Source organism: Euprymna scolopes, chromosome 43 (assembly GCF_053919585.1).
Source record: "Euprymna scolopes isolate OS-2025 chromosome 43, ASM5391958v1, whole genome shotgun sequence".
NCBI classification, from domain to species: domain Eukaryota; kingdom Metazoa; phylum Mollusca; class Cephalopoda; order Sepiida; family Sepiolidae; genus Euprymna; species Euprymna scolopes.
Genome location: NC_136524.1, coordinates 53,856,494 through 53,863,024, shown reverse-complemented (window position 1 = coordinate 53,863,024; position 6,531 = coordinate 53,856,494). Strand labels below are relative to the sequence as shown.

Sequence of the window (6,531 nt, the reverse complement as noted above, 5' to 3'; positions counted from 1 at the left end):
TTTTAAAACTTACGCGGACCTTTAGGAAATTGACCCCCACCCCACCTCTAAGTTCCACAATTTACACTTTTTTTATTTTCTTTCTTTTTTTTCACGTTAATCTCATCGATTACAAACTTAACCTTCAGATCAAAAAAAAAAAAAATGGAAAGATATTTTTTATGACTTTTATTGTCAGGGATCAGTTTTCAATTATAACGTTCTATTAAATTGAATACGTACTTTGTGACCATTACCGTGAAAAATATTGCGACTTTCTAACGTAACCGGTGATTATTCCTGTTTTAAAAAAGTGGTTCGGGTAATTTTTCACTTTCTTTCCAACTCGGTGACGACTTTTAAATGTTTCCGAGTATGCTGTAAATGAATATCACAGTAATGTCCTATTTTATCATTGGGGTTTTTTCCCCCAGCTGACTACAATATAGTTGTCTCCAAGTCTAACGTAACAAGTTCTGGATGAGTCGTTCCACTTGTTGACAAATTTACCGAATTTCCATTACTAACGATTAATTGTCCAATAGACTACTGTACACTCTTTAACCCTTATCCTCGAGTGGCTTTAAAGCCTTGATAAGTGGTAATGCCTATGTAAAAAAAAAAAAAAAAAGATCCATTCATTTTCTTATAGTTGGGGTTCTTTCTAGCGAGACGACGTGGATGTTATAGATAAAATAGATGAGAGGACGAGAAAGGGAGGGGTTAAGAAAGTTCTCTTTCTAACCCCTTTTTTAAACGTGAATAATTACCAGTCACGTGAGGGAGTTGCAATATTTTTCTCGGCGATGATCACAAAGTACGTGTTCCTATTTACAATGCCTCCCCACGGGACAGAGTTAGACACCAGGGTCGTTTTTTTAATGTGGAGAAAAGGAACAAAAAATAAAAATTGTCTCAGTCGTGAAGGAGTTTTCCTCCACTGACAGAGAACAAGAAATTGAAGTGCAGCAACTGCAGCAATGTGAAGAACAGATACTACACTTCGATCTTGTCCCGAAGTACGTGTTCAATTTAGTAAAATGTAACAATTGAAAACTGATCTCCGACGATAAAAGTCATGATTTTTATTTCAATTTTTTTTTTTTTTTTCAAATTTTATTTTTAAATCTGAAGATTAAGTTTGTAATCAATGAGATTAACGTGAAAGAAAGAAAGAAAAGGTTTAACTTGTGGAATTTAGTGGTGTGGTGGGACTCAATTCCCTAAACGTCCGCCAAAACTTAACGTCGCGAGCGAAGTTAATACTAAACATATTTACATTTACATGCACACTAATAGATGTGTATATTTTTTACGTTACATACGCGCGTTAATGCATAACACGTATTTCTACACACATCCTAGAAAAATGCAATGTTTGAAATTTGAGAAAAATATACTAAAGCTTTTATATATATATATATATATATATATATATATATATATATATATATATATATATATATATATATATATATATATATATATATATGTATTAAAGGAGATTAGAACAATAGTCTAAAGAGCTGAGTGTATTTTAATGTAACAGTGAAATTAATAGTTTAATTAAAATACAGGAAAGAGAAAGTGCTCGTTGTAATTTAGATATATAATAAGCTCGATAGTTAAATGTCCTAGAGCTAATTCAATATTAAGTAATGTAATTGATAATTTAAAATTTAAAAATCAAATTATAATTAAATTAAAAATCCGTTTCATAAGAAGGAACAACAACAAAATCAATTATCTGTACGATCGTTTCGGAAAACAATGCTTACAGATAATTAATTTTGTTGTTGTTCCTTCTTATGAAACGGATTTTTAATTTAATTATAATTTGATTTTTAAATTTTAAATTATCAATCACAATGTGTGTGTGTGTGTGTGTGTGTGTATCTGTTTGTGCGCGTGCATGTGTGTGTGCACGCTGCACGCATGCATGTGTGTGCGCACGCGCGTATCTATGCATATGTGTATGCGTCTATGCATTTTTTCGGCAATCACAAATTAATTTACTCGAACGTGACCTACGTAAATAGAAGACCATTCCATTAAAATTACGTAACCCGCCCGCTGACGTCGCCGAATAATGACCACGTTTAGGCGACAGACAACTATTAACGTAACGAGGACTAGTTTTAAAACGAGTGCTTTTTAAAATCAAATACACTTTTAAAAACTAAAACTTCACTGCAGTATTTCCTGGCCCAAAAAACCGTCCATCGCGAGGTGTATCAGAATTTTTGTAGGAATTTTTGACACCCCTAATACGAAACTGCGAATAAAATATAAAAAAAAACTGGTAATTTCTCTTTTAATAGTGGGTTGTTTATTTTCTGTATGGATTATACTTCCAAAATAAACTATTAAAGTTGTTTTAAAAGTAATAGAATTTTTTTTTTAAACTAATGAAATTAATTGAATTTTACGAGCTCAGTATTTTTCAATTTTTAAACTTTAAAAATCTATCAAAATTTTTCTATTGATTCTATTTTTACGATATTTTCAGGGTCAATGTGAAATTTTATGCTCTTTTCAATAAACCGAATATAATATTTTAGACAAACGTTTTTTTTTTAAATTCATCCCCCCCCCCATTTTCAAGTGTCTATTAAAAAGTAAATAATTTACTCACCAAAGTTTTATATATCACAAATTGAAAATAAAAGATCAATAAATAATATATTCAAATTTTAAAAAAAGTATTTTCTTATTTTTAACATGGTGGTCACCACTTATCAAGACCCGGAAGCCACTCAAGGATAAGGGTTATTGCAAGTACAGTACGTTAGTGTGGAGATTTGATGAAGTGTTTACTTAAGGGGGCGGTTCATTAGGAATTTGTTAACGTTGGACTTGAAGACATCCAAGTTGTAGTCAGGTAGGAAGCAGGCAGACGGAACAGAGTTCCACAGGTGTGCAGTTCTAAGAAAGAAGCTTTGTTCATGGAATCCACGTTTTGATTTAGGCACAGATAAAGAGTGGGGGAAATTTTTCACAGTGGATTCAGCTAGATGGGTGTTTTTCGTGAAAGATTGGCGAGGGGGGACCAGAGATTGGAGTTCAGACGAGCACCTGCCATGGAAATAACGATAAAACAAGGATAGGCTCGCAATGTCTCTTCTGTGGAAGAGAGGTTGCAGGATAGAGAAAAGGGCATCCCCTACTAAGCCACAAAGTCTATTTTGTACTCTGTCAAGGCAGGATAGCCTGTTTTTAGCAGCTCCTACCCAGATATGGCAGCAGTATTTCATCCTTGGACGTACTTGGCTTTTATACAGATAGATAATTGCATCAGTAGTGAGATATCTTCTGGAGCGGTAGAAGGATCCCACCATCTTTCCAGCAACCTTGGCAACAGACTTGATGTACGTGTTCCATTTCAAATCAGGGGTAAAGGTTAAACCCAGAAGCTTGTCAAAACACGGAGCCTCTCCCAGACGAGAGCCATCCATCCCAATTGATGCCAGATGGGGATCAGAGCGTTGATGATGTAAGGATAGGAGTTTGGTTTTAGATGCATTAAAGGTAACCAGCCACGTCTTCCCCCACTGAACCACGTGCTCAAGATCAGAGGAGAGAGAATCAGAGAGAGCTTTGTCATTTACAGCCTTTGATGTGTTGCCGTAGATGGTCGTGTCATCAGCATAGATGTCAACGAATGATTTAAGTATGTGTTTAGGGAGGTCATTGATGTAGATCAGGAAGATAATTGGGCCCAGGATTGACCCTTGAGGGACTCCAGCATTAATACTGCAGGCCTCTGATTTTTGTCCATCTACCACTACTCTTATGAGCCTATCGGAGAGAAATGATTTAATGATTGAGAAAACATTTCCAGTTATACCGTAGCTGGAAATCTTGTGAAGTAGACCCTTATGCCATACCTTGTCGAAGGCCTTTGATATGTCATGAGCAATTGCCCTAGAAAGGAAGCCTTTGTCAAGAGATTCACTAATCCTGTGGGATATAACCGTTAGCACATCTGCGGTAGATCTTGCAGAATGAAAACCATATTGTGTGTCACTAAGAAGGTTGTTTCTGCTGAGGTGGTTGACTATTTCTCTATTTAATATGGATTCCAGCAACTTATGAATAAGGAGACACTGGTCTGTACTGAGAGGGAGAGGATTTATCACCTGAATTCTTAAATACAGGGTAAACTGATGAGGTTTTCCAGGGAGTTGGAAAGCATTTCTCCTTAAGGCAGCGCTTAAACAGTTTCGTAAGTATGGGAGCAAGTTCTGGTTGAAGCTTTTTTAACACTATAATTGGGATGCCGTCAGGGCCAGTTGCTTTACTGGAATCAAGGTTCTTGATTAGCTTGGTGACCTCATGCACGGATATTTGTATATTACCTAGCATGTTCTGTGTTATAGGAGGAAATATGGAGAGTTGATGGCCTTCGTCGCATAGGGTAGAATTAGCTGCAAAGTTCTTGGCAAATAGTTTGGCCTTGTCTGATGCTGACGAGATGACCTCTGGTCCATTGATAATGGTTGGGATAGAACGTACACTCCTGTTCAGGATCCTATTTGTTATTTGCCAAAACTGGTGGGAACCAAGCCGCTGATCAGCTACCTTGGATTTAACAGACTGGGAATATAGCTCTCTTGCATTTTTTATTACTCTTTTACAGTGGTTGCTGGCAGTCCTGAAAGCAGCTTCAGTCTCAGTACTACTCTTTTACAGTGGTTGTTTTTGTAGTGTTTTTTAGAAATTTACCTGTAAAGTCCGAAGTTTAAAACCTTTTTTTTTTTTAAACCACGTTGTTTGTTTTTTCTTTTGTTATTTTTTTTTTTAAATGAAACCTTGGTCCTTGCTCCTTTAATTGAAACAAAAATTAGGGTTTGAATTACATTTTTCAAGTAGTTATAAGCTTGGAAAGACAGAGGGTCGAATGATTTCACACCTCCCATTTTGAAATGTCTATTAAAAAGTAAATAATTAATTTACTCACCAAAGTGTTATATATCACAAATTGAAGATAAATGATCAATAAATAATATATTCAAATTTAAAACAAAAAAAAGTAGTGTTTTTTAGAAATTTACCTATAAAGTCCGAAGTTTAAAACCTTTTAAAAAAAAACAAAAACACGTTTTTTGTTTTGTTTTTTATGAAACCTTGGTCCTTGATCCTTTAATTGAAAAAAAAAAATTAGGGCTGGAACTACAATTTTTGAGGAGTCATAAGCTTGGAAAGACAGGGTGGAATTATTCAATATTTTTCACGAAATTTCTGACACACCTAGTCCATCGCTTAACCGTCGCCATTGTACATTATTCCGCGTTGTCACAGGTTATGCGACTTTAGTGGAACAGTCTTCTATTTACATAGGCCATGCTGAAATAAGTTAATAGACGTGAACGTTATATATATATATATATATATATATATATATATATATAAGGAGGTGCGCCATTTCCAACCACATATCTCCTGAGTCGACATTGTTAAATACCAGTGGCAAGTGAAGTATATGTACAATATGTACAAGACGCTTGGAAACAAATAATGAAATAAGCGGAGAGCACACACAGCGCCTAGAATTCCCAAATGGTCACCCATCTAGTACTAACCAGGCTCGACGTTGCTTAACTTCGGTGATCTGGTGAGAACCAGTGTGTCAACGCGATTATGCCATATATATATATATATATATATATATATATATACATATATACATATATATATATATATATATATATATATATATATACACACACACACACACACTAGTAACTTGCCAAGTTGTAAAATATACTTAAATGTGATATTTTAATTCCCGCAACATTTCACATTTTTTATTATAAGCGCCAATTCTCTCTTTTGAGATTCTAGAGATTCTATTTTTTTTTAGACGATTATTCTGGAATTTTGGGGCATAAAAGAATAAAAAAATATTTTAGGTTTTAGGCTGGGGGATCGGCTTAGTACGTAAATTTAACGTAAAATAATTCCCAAATTTCTGAGTCATTTTAGCTTTACAAGTGACTTATCAATTACTTTACTATAAATCCTAAGTTCGAGCGGCAAGGTCGTAAAATCACAAAAAATAGACACTTTAAAAGGATAAACATAGGTTTTATCTCCCATATCAAAAAATAAAATATAATTAGTTGACTACCCTAAAATGCTGAAATAAACTGGAAATGGTGATCATGTTATGTTAATATTATATGCGAAACTTATCCCCCATTCCAAATCCTAAAACAAATGTTTCTTTTGATGTTGTTTCTTTCCACCAAGTGTTATAGGGTGTTCACACATAATAACCAAAAAAAAAAAGTAGAATTTCATTTGCGGAAGAGAGGGACGATGGAATTTAGGTGTTGGTGTTAATCGATGATGATGATGATGGTGATGATTTGTTTCCGGTAGCAGTGCTTTTGTTGTAATATTGTTGTCATATTTGGGCTAGTGCATCTGCCACTAGTCTCTCGCTCCTAGACAAGGTTCAAAACTTCAGCCTCTATCCCATCGATGAAACGTTGCATCCCTCTGCCTGTTCTACAAGTACTTTAATGGCGAATGCTCTAACGAACTGCA

At 34.8% G+C, this 6,531-nt stretch overlaps 1 pseudogene; it reads right to left on the bottom strand.

The window, feature by feature from the left end:
* Positions 1 to 5,513: 5,513 nt before the first annotated feature.
* LOC145268541 (5S ribosomal RNA) lies at positions 5,514 to 5,630 on the bottom strand (annotated as a pseudogene).
* Between the last annotated feature and the right edge of the window lie 901 nt (positions 5,631 to 6,531).